This window comes from Bos indicus, chromosome 26 (assembly GCF_029378745.1).
Source record: "Bos indicus isolate NIAB-ARS_2022 breed Sahiwal x Tharparkar chromosome 26, NIAB-ARS_B.indTharparkar_mat_pri_1.0, whole genome shotgun sequence".
Classification (NCBI taxonomy): Eukaryota; Metazoa; Chordata; class Mammalia; order Artiodactyla; family Bovidae; genus Bos; species Bos indicus.
In genome coordinates, this window is record NC_091785.1 from 5,349,267 (window position 1) to 5,366,632 (window position 17,366).

Sequence of the window (17,366 nt, forward strand, 5' to 3'; positions counted from 1 at the left end):
GAAGCCTCCTGTAATGCAGGAGACCTGGGTGTGATCCCTGGGTTGGGCCGATCCCCTGGAGAAGGGAACAGCTACCCATTCCAGTATTCTGGCCCAGAGAATTCCATGGACAGGGGGAGCCTGGCAGGCTGTAGTGCATGGGGTCACAAAGAGTTGGACGTGACTAAGCAACTTTCAATTCACTTCCCTTCACTAGGATTTTCTCTACACCTGCAGACTCTAAGAGGTGAGTTACTTTGCCAGGACTGTGTGGCAAGTGACAGAATCAGTTGCATCAAGCTGTAAAATCCTAAAGAACCCGTAATTACTTTCATTGGAAGCAGCCTAAAATTCTGGTTATGAACACTAGTCTTGACATTAGACAGTCTCTTGAATTCTAGTTTTACAACTTAGCAACTCTGTGACTTTGGCAAATTATCTAGTCTACTTGAAACTCAATGTCCTTGTCTACAAAATGGAGAGAATAAGTCTAGTTTATAGACTTCCTTAAGGTTTGAAAGAGAGAACTCACAATTGTCCAAGTGTAAAAAGAATTCTAACAGCTAATGTAACAGTAGTGCCAGCAGCAGTAACATCTTACACTCTTGAATTTTGAGACTTACTTTGAGATATATTTTAATTTAATTCAACAAATGGGTCTATGGTATGACCCATTTTGCTAAACTTCCTAACCATGAATACATTTCAAAGTCATGTCTTTTATGCCTTCAAAAAAAAAATGGCTGACAATGTGGAACCGATTATTAATTACTTAGAATCTTGCAGGCTGCCATCAGAATCTTGTCAAGCTTGAAGTCCAACTTGGGATGATTCTTCAGTCAGTTCCAAATCTAAATCATTATGTCATCATCTAGGAAGCATTTCTCCCCCTGTTTTAACAGCTAAATTGGAATGAAAAGAAATCTTAAGTTTACTAAAATTAAGATGTACTGTATCTAATACCATTTTTCCTAAGGGGAAAAAAGTGCAATGATTTTGTCATGACTTGTACTTAGTACAAGTGAAAGTCATCATGAGGATTTCTGGCCTTATTAGACCTATAGTTTAGGAGTGATGGATGGGAACTGAATGTCATTTGCTTTCTTGGCCTCAAAAGATTAGATTCAGTTCAGTTCAGTTCAGTCGCTCAGTCGTGTCCGACTCTTTGCGACCCCATGAATCGCAGCACGCCAGGCCTCCCTGTCCATCACCAACTCCCGGAGTTCACTCAGACTCACGTCCATCGAGTCAGTGATGCCATCCAGCCATCTCATCCTCTGTTGTCCCCTTCTCCTCCTGCCCCCAATTCCTCCCAGCATCAGAGTCAAACAATGAGTCAACTCTTCACATGAGGTGGCCAAAGTAGTACCTCTACATATACGCTTTCATACTCCCTATACTTTTTTTTCCACAATACTCATGAAATTTGAAATTTTTTCTTTGTGTAACTTTTTTCAAACCTGTATGTTACCTATTAGAATGTCAATTCCAGAAGGGCAGGCTAGAAGCTCTCCTAGATGGTGTGATTGTGCAGTGTATCTTTATTACTGGAGGTTATTGCTCTAGTGATTTTTAAAGGCAATTATTGTTTAACATCTACTTTTTTCCAGTATAGTTCAAGTGATATAACATCAAAGAGCATTTTGCTCTTATCCTTATTTACAGGCCCAGCCCCTAAAATGCTGTTCAGCACAAATTTGACAGTAAATATACATGAATAGCTGGTTTTAGAAAAGGCAGAGGAACCAGAGATCAAATTGCCAACATCTGCTGGATCATCAGAAAAGCAAGAGAGTTCCAGAAAAACATCTATTTCTGCTTTATTGACTATGCCAAAGCCTTTGACTGTGTGGATCACAATAAACTGTGGAAAATTCTTCAAGAGATGGGAATACCAGACCACCTGACCTGCCTCTTGAGAAATCTGTATGCAGGTCAGGAAGCAACAGTTAGAACTGGACATGGAACAACAGACTGGTTCCAAATAGGAAAAGGAGTACGTCAGGTCTATATATTGTCACCCTGCTTATTTAACTTATATGCACCGTACATCATGAGGAAAGCTAGGCTGGAGGAAGCACAAGCTGGAATCAAGATTTCTGGGTAAAATATCAATAACCTCAGATATACAGATGACAACACTCATGGCAGAAAGTGAAAAGGAACTAAAAAGCCTCTTGATGAAAGTGAAAGAGGAGAGTGAAAAAGTTGGCTTAAAGCTCAACATTCAGAAATCTAAGATCATGGCATCTGGTCCCATCACTTCATGAGAAATGGATGGGGAAACAGTGGAAACAGTATCAGACTTTAATTTTTTGAGCTCCAAAATCACTGCAGATGGTGATTGCAGCCATGAAATTAAAAGACGCTTACTTCTTGGAAGGAAAGTTATGAGCAACCTAGACAGCATATTAAAAAACAGAGACATTACTTTGCCAACAAAGGTCCATCTAGTCAAGGCTACGGTTTTCCAGTGGTCATGTATGGATGTGAGAGTTGGACTGTGAAGAAAGCTGAGTGCCAAAGAATTGATGCTTTTGAACTGTGGTGTTGGAGAAGTCTCTTGAGAGTCCCTTGGACTGCAAGGAGATCCAACCAGTCCATCCCAAAGGAGATCAGTCCTGGGTGTTCATTGGAAGGACTGATGCTAAAGCTGAAACTCCAGTACTTTGGCCACCTCATGCGAAGAGTTGATTCATTGGAAATGACCCTGATGCTGGGAGGGATTGGGAGCTGGAGGAAAAGGGGATGACAGAGGATGAGATGGCTGGATGGCATCACCAACTCAATGGACATGAGTTTGAGTGAACTCCAGGAGTTGGTCATGTACAGGGAGGCCTTGCGTACTGTGATTCATGGAGTTGCAAAGAGTTGGACATGACTGAGCGACTGAACTGACTGACTGATAGATGAAAAAATAAATGCATGAAAACATATATGACTGATTTCAAACCAAACTTAAAATAAGTATTTCATATTTTTATTCATTGCTATATTTTTCTAATACAAGAGTAAGAAAAATTACATGATCCAAAATAATTCAGTTAACATATATTGAGAAGAAACCACAATTCTACACTAAAGCATTAATGCGGACAAAACACATTGTCTCTTTTAGAATGTATGTTAGATAGCAGAGGTATAAATGCAAATAATTATATACAATGCAATATGAAAAGTGCTGACACAGGCATGTACAAAGTGTTATGGGATCAAAAAGTGGGGAGTAATTTAGCTTTCAGCATTTAAATGATTATATAAATATACATTTTTATTTATCTATGTTCATTCGGTTTTATTTGATAAAAGTAACATTGGTTCTGTGTCTACACAGTCATGTTTTTGAAGAATGCTCCACTGAGAAAATATTCTTTGGTTCCAACATGATTTCCTTAAAGGGAAAAAAGGATTTCTTGAGTATTTATCCCTTTATTGTTTATTTCTCCTCTCTATATACTCAAGCATAGTTTAGTATTAAGTGTAAGCTTTTGCTTCAAGCCTTCTTTAAATAGATTTCCTGCCTGTTTCAATTTGTATGAAATCCCAGAAGGCCTAGTTAAAAATTAACCTGCAACAACAGAACCCTGCTTAAGTTTCAGGACTTGCATTCAAATCTTCATATGTTGACACTCAGCATTTATGAAGTCTGCCATTATAACCGGACAAACCTACATGCTGTGTGTGGATCATTAACAATTTTATATAGAATTCAAAATCCAGATTTGAAATGTGACTGCTTGGCTAATGGTATATTTTTCCATTATCTCTCTTAACCCTGCGGTACAGCCTGATAGACCATGCTTTGTGTGCTATATACAGAAAACCAATTATGGCAAAAAAGATCAGATTACCTTGTTTTGTTTTAGATGCAATCATATTCTTTTGAAGAGAGATGACTATTAATTTTACTTTATATTTGATATTTGGAACTAGTGGTAAAAAATCCTCCTTCCAATGCAGGAGATGAAGAGACATGGGTTTGATCTCTGGGTTGGGAAGATCCTCTGGAGTAGGAAATAGCAACCTGCTTCAGTATTCTTGACTGGAAAATTCCATGGACAGAGGAGCTTGGTGGGCTACAGTCCATTGGGCTGTAGAGCATCGGATACAACTAAGCACAAAACACACACAATGCTCATTACTTTATAAATGAACAAAGTTTGTAATTATTTTGATGATTATATCACTTTTTAATGAAGTTAAATTTAGATAGTGCAAGTAGATTGACATGAAACGTAAGATTTGAGGCATGTATAAATATAGTATGCGGTAATGTACATTTCTTAATGCATTAATTATCATGTAGATTTGCATCTGGGTTGGAATATTAATTCTGCTACTTACTAGCTGTACAAGTTGGTCAATATGTTTAAGCTTATATAATATCAGTTCTCTCATCAGTAAAATGAAAGTGATGATAACTTTTTTTTATTTTTATTTTTTTTGGTCATGTCACTTAGCTTGAGGGATCCTTGTTCCCCAACCAGAGATCAATCCTGTGCCCCCTACAGTAGAACCACAGCATCCTAACCACTGGACAGCCAGGGAATTCTGTTATAATAACTTATTTACAGTTTTATTGTGATGATAAAAAGAGATAACATACATAAAAGCAGAATTCAAACTAAAAAGTACTAAACAACTATCAGTTTCTATGTATATATACATGTATATAAATGATTATATCTAAGTGACATGAAGTACTTTGTTAGCAACTGCACTCAACATCCAATTTTATTCCAATTTTATTCATTTACTAACTGAATATAACAAAGACTTAACAATTTGTTGTTTTTTTAATTTTATTTTTAAAATTTTAAATTCATTTTTTAAATTGTATTTTATTTTTTTATTTGTGTCCTTTTTAAGAGCAGTTAAGAAACTGGTATTAGGGAACATATCTAATGCTTGGGTGTATCTAGAACCAAGCATAGCACCTGGAGAATATTACATATTTTAGTACATGCTGGTTAGGTGAATAATTAAAGCAACAGTTCTGATTTTAAGAACAAAGAGCAGGTAGCAACTTTCAGTCCCCATCAATTAGGTTAAGGGTTGCTGTTTCTAAATTTGCAATTTAATTGCCAACAATGATTTATAGAAGTGTTTAACTGTTTATAGAGTACTTTAGCCTAAATTACTTTCCCACTTCACTGGCATAGCATCTCAGATAGAAGCAAATAAGTACATAGCTGATGAATAAAACATAGCTAATGAATAAAATAACAGAATACAAAAGGGAATTTTTTAGACTAAAAGTTTAATATTCTTTTTTTTTTTTTTAAGAATTTGATATGGACCATTTTAAAGTCTTTATTGAATTTGTTACAATATTTTTTCTGTTTTCTGTTTTGGGGTTTTGGCCCTGAAGCATGTGGAGTCTTAGCTTCTTGACCAGGAAGAGAACCTGTGTCCCCTGTGTTAGAAGGAAGTCTTAGCTACTGGACTACTAGAGAAGTCCCACAAGTTTAATATTCTTTCAACTGTACTATACTAAGATAAAAATTTAAAGCTTGTAAGAATGTTATGATCAGAATACTGTTTCCCAAGTAACACAAAGACAACATTTACAAATGCTTCTGATGGTAAAGTAAATAATAACTTCTGTCTCTTCTTGAAGAGTTAGATTCTCTTTCACATTTATTTTTATTTTTATTTTTTTTAAGCCTACAGCACCCGGTATTCCCAGGCTGTCTCCCATCCAAGTACTAACCAGGCCCGACCCTGCTTAGCTTCCGAGATCAGACGAGATCGGGCGCGTTCAGGGTGGTATGGCCGTAGACCCTCTTTCACATTTAAAAGGAGGAAAATCTAACAATATGTTTTTCTACTTAATTATATGTTGCCTTGATATACTTCCAAATTTAGTTGAATGGCTATGATTGCTTTTATCTTTCATTCATCCAATCCTTGAATGAATATTTATAAAGTGTCTATTATGTACAGAGCACTGGACTCACAGATCTGGAAGAAACAGGCAGGTCCTCATTGTCATGAATCTCACAGCACAGTGAAGTGCCAGCCATTAAGTCCATAAACACACCATTAGATAAGAAAGTAAAGAATTGTCATGCACATTGTGAGAGGAGAGAGTGAGTACTCTGAGTGTATCTTCCTATGTACGGGGAGGCTCTGGAAAGTTTCCTGTAAGGGAAAGCTATGTAAACTGGGAACTGGAGGATAAGTAAACTACTGTGGAAGACTAAGCAAAAGAAAATGCAAAATCTAAAATGGAAAAAAATTAGCTTGGCTTAACTGAATAGCTAGCTAACTAAATAACTCAGTAAGAAATGAGGATAGCAATGAGATAATGTGTATTGACCTTTTTCCCCTAGAAGATTGGGACGTGAAGGAATTGCAGCAAGAGAACAGATATAGTAGGACGTGGTTATTTTTTACTTCTTCATTCACTTTTTTTTGGGGGGGGGGGGCGGATGATAAAAGAGAGACTAATGGAAATAGGCTCAATAAGAAGAATGTGGAAGATGCTGAAAAAAGAAGCAACACAGTCCCAAGAGCATAGCCCTTGAGAATGTAGGAGGGTGTTGAATACTTTGATGGATATTCTCCTCAGTTTTAGTACCAGGAGAATGGAAAAGACAGGGATAGATGTTGGGAGGTTTATAGGTTTATTTTGAAATGATTACCTCCATGTCTCAAAATAGAGAAATTCATAGCTATGGGTACACTGAATATTGTTTTCCCCAGGATTTCATGCAAATTTCATTGCCTTTATGGAATTTTCCCCCCTCTGGTACCACTCCAGATTAGATTGAGGCAGAGAAAGGAATAACATGAGGGGAACCACTGACAATTTTCTATAACCTAGCTTTTTATTCTCTCATTGGATGTATTTAAATTCAGATGTACTATGTAATAATAATCTTAAAGGCATGGGTTTCTGTGATATGGCTCTTAATTTCCATAATACAAATAAGTAAACTGTTTCAGATTGAATTCTAAAATGTTTCCAAGTCATCTTACTGCTTAACTCTGGACTCCAATCTATCATACCATTAAAATAATTTATGATGCTGCACCAATTATAACAGCCTCCTTCCTTGAACAAAGATCACAAGCAGATAGTATATTAATGTCCTAAACTCAAATCCATATTCTCTCATATGCCAAGTATAAGAACCTGAAAAAGTTTCTTAGCTTTTTTGCAGTATTCTCACCTGTAAAATAAGGACAATAATAACTATCTTGTTGGGTTTTTGTAAGAACTAAAAGATAGAAAAAATGTAAAGCTAACCATATCCAGGAGAATTCTCTTAAGGAGAATTAAACATAAAAATGAAAATATGAACCGCATCTCTGAGTATAAAGATAGAAATAGATCATTATTAGCTTGGATCAGGACAATCATAGCTCTGGAACTGATTATTTTATTTGAAGGCAATGAACAATTGGTGGCTCAGATGGTAAACAATCTGCCTGAAATTGGTTCAATCCCTGGGCTGGGAAGATACCCTGCAGAAGGGACTGGCTACCCACTCCAGTACTCTTGCCTGGAGAATTCTAAGGACAGAGGAGCCTGGCAGGCTACACATCATGGGGTCGCAAAGAGTCAGACATGATTGAGTGACTAACACACACATATGCTTTATTATATTCTGTTAAACAAGGAGTTTTTAATCTAATGAAGACAGTACAGATATTGGCTTGTGTTGGAGACTGAGATGCACTACTCAGGTTCCCCTTCAAGAAAAGACATTCTGACTTCTGAAAGTGATGTAAGAAGATGTCCTTCAGCTGCCAGACACTTCCCAGAATATTTCAGTTTGCACAGAGAAGGGTCACACCTTTCTCACTGTAGCCCACTGACTGATGGCCAAGTGCAAAAACCTTCTCATTTTGACCCAATCTGGAATAACTCAAACATGCAGCGCCAATTCCAGAGCTCCTTCTGGAATTGGCCAAAACTGTTGTTGATCCTGTACAGTTAGATTTTTCTCTTAATACAATCCTGCTTCTGTCTCTGCTTTTCACATGCATGGATCTGATCTGATTCCTGTCCCACTGTCTCCTTCACAGGGAGGCCAGTTTGCAAGCAAAACCCTTATATAGCACAATATTTTCCCTCAAGCCATGAAAGAATCAAAGATAGGAGGCTTTTTTTTGGTAATTTTTAATCTAGATTTAGTCTACAAAATAAATAAATAAAGGCAGGCAATATTTCTTTGGCTTGTTTTCTCCCTATTCAGTTTATGATATCTCAGAAGGATTCGTTCATTGGGATTCTGAAACCCAGGCCTGGAAATATTCCCTGTAGGTATCATAACTCATGATGTGGATATACAGAAAATATAGTCTCTTTTTCACTGTCATATTCCTTCTACCTCAACATTTTTATAGAGAGTTCTTCTGAGCCTACAGTCTTCTCTAATGGTTTTACGACTCTTCGGTATCATACTTATCCAAGTCTGCACAGACAGATTTTGTCAAAATCAATCAGTCTTTATGAAAGTAGCAAGAATAATGCTTCCTCTGGGCAAACCAAATCAAAGTGTTCGCACCTGTCATGTTGGAGGGTAGTTTCAGTCTCCAAGTCTTTAGATTTTAAGTTTGAAAAAAGTCAATAACTTTCTTCTTTATTATCTGCAAAGATTCTTGGTAGATATAGAGTTTCGATTTCTCAGAATAATATGCTTCATTTTAACTCCTGATTTATATCTGTTTTTTTTAATATAAGACTCCACTTCTTTTATTGACTAGACCACTTCTAACCATCAAAAGAATTTAATAGAATAAATGCCATTGTATTAAGGGAAATTTTATGCTAGACTGGGCAATAAGAAAATTTCACTTTTGAGGATGTGCTAACAATTAAAAAATGTATATCCAAAATAAGTTTTGAGTAAGCTCCGGGAGTTGGTGTTGGGCAGGGAAGCCTGGAGTGCTGCAGACCATGGGGTCACAAAGAGTCGGACACAACTGAGCGACTGAACTGAACTGAAGAGAAGCTTTTTCCCCACTATATATATATTTTTTTAATTTCCCATTGGGCTTATTTTGTCTCACTTAACCAGAAAAACTTAAAAAATGTTGATAAAATATCTGGATCTTTTATAAATCTATAACTTTAAAAAAAATCTATGCATATTTCTAACGTTAAGGTGAATAGCAGTGCCATTTTGCACCAGAATTTAAGGAAACAAACAAAAAGCACCTTGCAGAATGCCTGCCTTGTGATGATCATCCTAAAATAGTGACCACCTGTTTACACAGTCAGTGACATACGTAGGGATGTACTCTGAAAGTGAATTGGAAGGAAATCAACTAAAAAAGGAAGAGCAAGCAGAATATAAATTCAAAATTACTGATTTGAAAGAAAATTCTACATTTTTGACATCTCAGTTCTTTTCCCAGGCCCATGAATCAGACCTCGGGAGTAAAAATGGAATGATAAGTTACTTCTTCCAATTAATTTTATTTCACTAATTTAAAGGAATATGTTAGACAGAACAGTAAATGTAATCTTCTGTTACTTCAGTGCATTGTTGGCACAGGAATGAATATAAAACATGTATTTCCAGGTCAACCAATTTGATGACATCTCAGATTGGGGCAATGGAATGTAACTAAAAACTGTTACATTTTAAGCTCACCTCAAGGGATAAGGGCTGATAGGATAAAACCAAAAGTTCAAAATCTGTATCTTTCTCTACCTCAGTGACTTTATCAAGGTCGGTGACTATGATAAGATTGCAATAATATGTTTAAAATGGAGAAAGCCCTTTTAATTTTATGGTTGTCATTTGGGAAGCAGTATGTGCTTATATCAAACCCAAAGTATTATTCACAGTATTTGAGCTCTAGGAGATACTTTTCTCTTATTTTGGAGAAGGAAATGGCAACCCACTCCAGTATTCTTGCCTGGATAATTCCATGAACAGAGGAGTCTAGCAGGCTAGAGGCCATGGGATCCCAAAGAGTCAGACATGACTGTGAGACTAACACTTTCTCTTATTAAATGGATGTCATATTGGCCAAAGGCCTTGTTCATTTATTTTGTCTTAGATATGTATCTGATAATCTAATATTTGAATATTCTCCATAAAATACAATAATGGAGAATTTCACAGAAAATTCAACTGGCTGTCACATTTTTTTCCCACTTTTCAGTTACAATTTTCTTCTGCCATTGATACAAGCAAATAATTTGTGAGACCTATAACAGGAAATGTTCTGTGATAGATAGAAGGACAATACTTAGGGGATAGATTATTCTTAGCTCTTTAGAGAAATATATGTGAATGCTTCTGTTTAATATAAAAGAATATTGTGTAAAAATAAAATTAAAATTTGGGATTAGCAGGGAGGATGATCTCATAAGCAAGTATCACATCTTTAATAAGCATAGAGGAAACTGTTTAAAATTTACAAAAAAGAAAATAATAGTGTCAGAACTTGACAGACAAGGTGAGCACAACTATACGAGAAATGCCTGGGTCAAGCAGAATATATAAAATGCAATCTATGACAATGATAGTTTTCTCCTACTTCATACTTAAAACTGATGACTGCGGACTACTGCTCTAGAGATGCCCTGAAAGAGTAATCCTGCATGAGAGTTGGGACAAATGTTTTAGAAAGGGATGCCATTATAATGAGTGTTGAGGAATAATGTTTACACTACAGTGTTTATTTATGCTATATTAGGAAGTTAGAGAAGACTTTCTTTTGACTATTCAATATTAACTGGGACATATTACCCCCCAAATGGAAAAAAAATCAGTTTTTTTTTTTTTTTTTCTAATTTTATTTTATTTTTAAACTTTACATAATTGTATTAGTTTTGGGTTCGGGATGGGGAACACATGTATACCTGTGGCGGATTCATTATGATATTTGACCAAAAAATCAGTTTTTGAGAGGCAAAAATATATTATTTATATATAAAACACAGATAAACATATACATAAAAGATATATAATAAATCTGTGGTAATAAAATTTCATTGAGGTACAACTAGGAAGAAAAAAAATATCTAAAAGTCCTCTTTAAGTGGGTTATAGTGAAAAAAGTTTAAGCAACAATGGAACAGAGTATTAGAAAATAAAACTATTTAATTCCACAAAAAATGGAAGGTATACTAGAACACTATTAAACTTAACTGAAAACAAATTTTCTTATGGGATTCTAGATGACTTGAAGTAAAAGAAAGCAGTGAAACAAAAGCATAAGGACAAAATTCTGGAATAAACAATTATTGATGTGATTACTCAATTCACATATCAAAAAGAATGCTTGTGTTTTCCTTTTTTAAAAAAAGAGTATACATACTAAATGAAATTTTATTTTGTTCATGTGATTGAGTGCTTGGGGTAGGAATGATACGTTAACAGCGGCATCATGGAAATAGCTTCAGATGAAATACTTGCAGAAAACGTGTATCTACTGTCTGTCAATGCAAAGAACATGCATGGCTCAGATATGAACAAGCTAGCCTGCTCTGAAGAAACTCTTAATTTCATGAGGGCCATAAAAAATGTAATAACACCTTCAGTAAAGGAGCAGTGCACTATAGGAGCACAGTGATAAGACTTTTAACTTAGATGTTTCTGAGTGTAGTGACAGGTGGGCTGAAGAATAACCAGTTTGTGAAGTAGGGGGAGGACTTCAAGCTAGAAAAAGCAGGGAACAGACAGCATAGTTAGTTTGGCAGAATACACTTAGATTTAGGGTTTAGAACATGTTTGTCCATAGAAAAGATATGGGACTGAAGATGTTGGAGAAGTAAAGTAAGAGGAGCTGAGGAAACACAAAATGCAATTTTAATTTTATGTGACCTTGCACCATCAATGAAATGATGTTATATTGGACTGCAAGGAGATCCAACCAGTCCATTCTAGAGATCAGTCCTGGGTGTTCTTTGGAAGGAATGATGCTAAAGCTGAAACTCCAGTACTTTGGCCACCTCATGAGAAGAGTTGACTCATTGGAAAAGACTCTGATGCTGGGAGGGATGGGGGGCAGGAGGAGAAGGGGACGACAGAGGATGAGATGGCTGGATGGCATCACTGACTCGATGGACATGAGTCTGAGTGAACTCCGGGAGTTGGTGATGGACAGGGAGGCCTGGCGTGCTGCGATTCATGGGGTCACAAAGAGTCGGACACGACTGAGCGACTGAACTGAACTGAACCAAACACCAAACCCACAGTACAAATTTATCAATTGCAAATAAGTAGGTTGCTACTGCTACTGCTACTGCTAAGTCACTTCAGTCGTGTCCGACTCTGTGTGACCCCATAGACGGCAGCCCACCAAGCTTCCCCGTCCCTGGGATTCTCCAGGCAAGAGTACTGGAGTGGGGTGCCATTGCCTTCTCCAAATAAGTAGGCTAGGAAAATATAAAAATCATTGAATGAGTCATCCCAAATTTTCCCATGCCCTTCTAGTATAATAGGGGATATATAATACATATATATATATAATATATATAAAATAAATAATATACTTATTATATATAAATAATATATACAAAGATATATATATATCTTCTAGTATAATAAGGGATATATATTGGGGTATATATAATAATATTTGATAGAACATACATGTAAAATAGATAAATATGAATTATATACATATATATATATATATGATGAATGAGCATGTAAAAACTTGTAGTACAGGGCTACATGGCTTTTTCCTAATACTTACTTAGTAAACCACTTGGAGTTAATTTACATTCAAACATTAAGAGAACTTTAGACTATGTTGTAAGAGCTTAAACTGGTTTGCTTAATTTGACACTTAATTTATTTCATTAAGTATAACCGAAATCAAGGAAGGCATGTTATTTGCGTGTACTTGCTGTCTAGAGCTTTTGCTTCCCTTCCTTATTCCTATCCTTGCACCAACTTCCCACTTCTCATGTTGCTGCTGCTGCTAAGTCACTTCAGTCGTGTCCAACTCTGCGACCCCATAGACAGCAGCCCACCAGAATCCCCCGTCCCTGGGATTCTCCAGGCAAGAACAATGGAGTGGGTTACCATTTCCTTCCCCAATGCAGGAAAGTGAAAAGTGAAAGTGAAGTCGCTCAGTCATGTCCGACTCTTAGTGACCCCATGGACTGCAGCCCACCAGGCTCCTCCGTCCATGGGATTTTCCAGGCAAGAGTCCTGGAGTGGGGTGCCATTGCCTTCTCCACCCACTTCTCATACATTGTCACAATTTCTGTTACCTAATATTTCACAGGTTTTTTTCCCTATTAATGCCTCTTATTATGTAAAAATGGATGAACATGACTTTTAGGCCTAATATTTAATTGCACAACATAGAGGTATAGAAAGTAGTTTGTGCTGAGTGCAAAAGGGATCAGAAGGCTGGATGGAAAGAAGAGGTTCCCAGAAAGAAGCTGAGTGAAACTGGAGGTATGTTTTGAAGAATTAAATAGGATTTAAAAACAAATGCCTAGAAGTGAAAGTAAGAGGGAGCATTGTGTGTTTGAAGGACAACAAGGCAGGTAGACTGTTTTTTTTGGCTCTGCTGGACCTTTTTGTTGTGCTTCCTGGGCTTTCTACAGTGGCTTGAGGGAGTTTCTCTAGTTCTCTTAAACTAGAGCACACGGGGCAGCACACAGGGTTCTCTTGTGGAGCACAGACTCTAGAGCATGTGGGCTCTCTACTTGTGGCGCATGGGCTCTCTAGTTGCAACACATGGGCTTAGTTGCCCCACAGCACATGGGCTCTTAGCTCCCCAACCAGGAATTGAACCTGCGTCTCCTACATTGAAAGGTAGATTTCTAACCACTGGACTACTAGACTCTACTATCGTTTCCAGGTTTTTGCTGCCCCACACTCCAAAAGGATGTTACTTCCCCATCTTATGACATTACCAGTGATGATGCAAGATTTGTAGGTGATATGTTCCACATTGAAGCAGAAGCATTAAGAGCTGTGGCTTTATTATCTTTCCCCCGCCCTTGGTCACATGGATGTACATATGTATGTGTGCATGCTCAGTCATGTCTGACTCTTGCAACCCCATGGTCTGTAGCCCATCAGGCTCCTCTGTCCATGGAAATTTCCAGGCAAGAATGCTGCAGTGGGTGTCCATTTACTTCTTCAGGGGCTCTTTCCAACCCAGGGATCAAACCTGCATGTCCTGCCTTGGCAGGCAGATTCTTTACCACTGCAACCTGGGAAGCCCAGTCATATGAGTGACATGTTCCAATAAAGCCTGCTCCTTCAGACTCCTTCCTTGAGTAAAGACAGAAGAGCTACATGGAATCCATGGTAGATACTGCATGGATGAGAAATAAACATCAGTGAGAGCAAACCGCTGAGATTTTGGAGTTATTTAAGAGCTGTCTGACATAATAAATAAACTCTTTTGATTAAAACATAGAGTTTACATCAGAGAGTTAGTTCTGAGAGGTTAGTGTATAAGTATAGGTTAGAAAAAGATCACATAGAGCCTTCAATGTTATAATAAAATGTAATTTATTATGTAAACTAGAAATGATTGTTTTGGCTATTATTAGTGAATTCAACAAAATTTTCATTTAAGGCACATACTGCTTCATAAGAAGCAGTCCTCATGAAGTATTTATTCAGCAAATATTCACGGAACCTTAATACAGAAAAGGCATTAGAAGTTAAACTGGGAGCAATGCATTTTTCGTGTCCTCAATTTGCAGGAAGTATAGTGTAGAAGAGAAGCAGGTGAGCAAGCAGCTACCTTATATTGTTGAACTAAATGAAAACAAAATGGCAAGGAGTGTTAGTGGAAGGACAATGTCTTGATTTGGGGAAACCAGGAAAGGCATCCTAGAAAAATGTCCAAGCCAGGAAAGACAGTTTAGTAGAGGTTTGCTCCTTGGTAGAATAGAAAGAATTTAAGATCACTAAAAAAATACGTAGCTTTGGAGAAAAATACGGGCAGCTGTCAAAACTTTTATGCGGGGAAATACTGTTTACTGAGTTCTCTGGGTAGAATTTATCTTTCAGATTTGGAAGGATGGTCTGAGTAGTTATGACAAGTTAAGAAATGTTTAGTGTGAAATAATTCTTAGATCCCTTTCAGCTCTCACTATAATGATTTTAAGAGCCTCACAACTTATGATCAGTTCCTGACCACTCACCTGTTGACATACATTTGTTTCCCAACCCATGATGAAAGTACTTTAAAATGCAAGTGGAAGTTACCTTCTCTTCTGCTTTCAAATGTTATACATTTTTGATTTTTCAAAAATTCAGTATTTTTCTCAGTCCAGATGTAGCAAACATTTCTCAATGTGACAATATCCATAAAAATATCAGGTGTAATTTTTCATAGAAATTTCTCTATCATATGTCTAATACTACCTGAATTTACACCTCAAATGTCTTAAATCTTCATTATTGTTTCTTGTAATAACTAAAGTGCTCTTTCCTTTTTGTTGTATATCATTTCATCATACAAGCTTTCCTCATATTTTTATTTGTTACACTAAAAACACAACATGGACAGGTTTTAAGATTTTTCACATATTATTTCTATAATTAATACAGGCACCCCAATTCTCAGATCTTGACAAAAACAAAGCAATGGAACTTAATAGACACACTGCTCCTCCTGCTGTTGAAGCTTAATCACTTCAATCGTGTCCGATTCTGTGTGACCCTATGGACTGTAACCAACCAGGCTTCTCTGTCCATGGTATTCTCCAGGCAAAAATACTGGAGTAGGTTGCCATTTCCTTCTACAGGGGATCTTTCCAACCCTGGGATCGAACCCAGGTCTCCTGCATTACACACTGTAGGCAGATTTTTTACTGTAGAGCCACAAAAGAGGCCAATAGACTTACTGCCAGGTTAAATGTGATCTTAAGGAAAATGAAGTGTATATATAAACCAAATAAAATTAGACTAATTTATTCTATTTTTTCAATTTTAAGAACTTTATACAAAAAATGAGCTTTTTAATAGCTTCTAATTAGATGTTGAAAACCTCAGTAAACATACCTAATTTTTAACTGATTACTTAATGTGATCTAAGCATGCTATTAAATTAGTTCAATCCTCATAGTAGGTAGTTAAGTAAATACTATCATCATACTTTTACAAATTAAGTATGGAAGCTTAAAGTGACTGACTCACCCAAGGACATAGAATTAGTATGGGAAAGAGCTGGGCTTTTAACCTAGTGCTTAAGCCCTTAAGCAATCTCTAGTTTACATATGGGTTTTCTAGACTCCTAAGGATTAAATATGTGACAGTTACAGTATTAAAAACAAAAACAAAAACAAACAAAAAAAAACTATTTACTCTCGTTATATTTTTAGTGATTTGAGCTCATGTACACTTGTTACGTTATAGCCAGTAAGTCTATTTGCCATTGTTCAATAATGAATAGGTATGGAAAGAGGGAATATTTGCCAGTATCATGAGTCAGTAAATTGCTTTTCCCCTTTTACACTGATAATCACATCCCTTGAAATAACTCAGCTTCTTTAAAGAAATAAAGATAACAACCATTTTATGTCTTTTTGAAGTTGATAGATAATTTTAAAAATGTACTTCCATTAGTAATGTCATTAAGGATGCACTGCCCAACTTCTGACCTCCCTGCTCAACAACTTTTATGGCTCCCACTTCAAAGTGAGAGAGGAGTGCACAGACTCAAAAATTGCTGTGAAGGACAAGCAAAAACTAGAGTGAAGCTCCCTCTCAGTTTTGCACTGGGCTGATAAGGTGCTACATGGCAGTTCACACCTTTCTCATAGCTATATTTTCTGTTTGTCCTCAAAGTTCTTTATATAGACCTGAATTTTATGAAAATAAACAGAAATCATTTATCTAAATAATCCAAATGGGTATGAATATAAAACATTTTAAATAAGAATGAATCATTGAAAATGCATAAGTAATCTACGCAGGGAGTTTTCAATGGAAGGAGGGCAGGCCTCATGCTCTCCTTTAAGGTCTTGTCCCAGTATATTCTACCCATAAAGGCATGCTTTTACATCTCTACAGAATTTGTAATTCTTGGTGTAGGTATCCCAGTAATGGGTTTCCACCTTTATCGATTAGAAAGCATATATAATAGACTTCTCTAAAATATAATTAGGTAGCAAAAGGCGTAGATATAATGTGTAAGAAATATATTTTCCAGCTTCCTTTTAAAATGATGTACTATAAAATAGTATAGTCAATAAAAGCCCTTGTGCATGATGTGTTGTCCTTATTAAGCAATTATTTGGCTGACTGCAATGTTAACTGGCTGACTCAACTTTGACTTCAGTGATTAAGGCTATTCAAAAGTTTTCCTAGCATACGTTCACAGTTTTGTCCAGTGAAATCTTTATTTGACTACAGACAATCAGCCGATGTCCCAGCAATATGCATGCACAGATAAGTAGCCGCAAATCAGGTCCCATAGGAAGGTGTATA

At 36.6% G+C, this 17,366-nt stretch overlaps 1 protein-coding gene and 1 non-coding gene across 2 annotated transcripts in view; one reads left to right on the forward strand and one right to left on the reverse strand.

The window, feature by feature from the left end:
• PCDH15 (protocadherin related 15) overlaps positions 1–17,366 on the forward strand; it is a 1,036,870-nt gene that overhangs the window by 766,862 nt on the left and 252,642 nt on the right. The gene's annotated exons all lie outside the window — the stretch shown is intronic.
• Positions 5,644–5,762, reverse strand: LOC139180033 (5S ribosomal RNA). The gene has a single exon (XR_011564382.1). It is a non-coding gene; the product is annotated as a 5S ribosomal RNA (ribosomal RNA).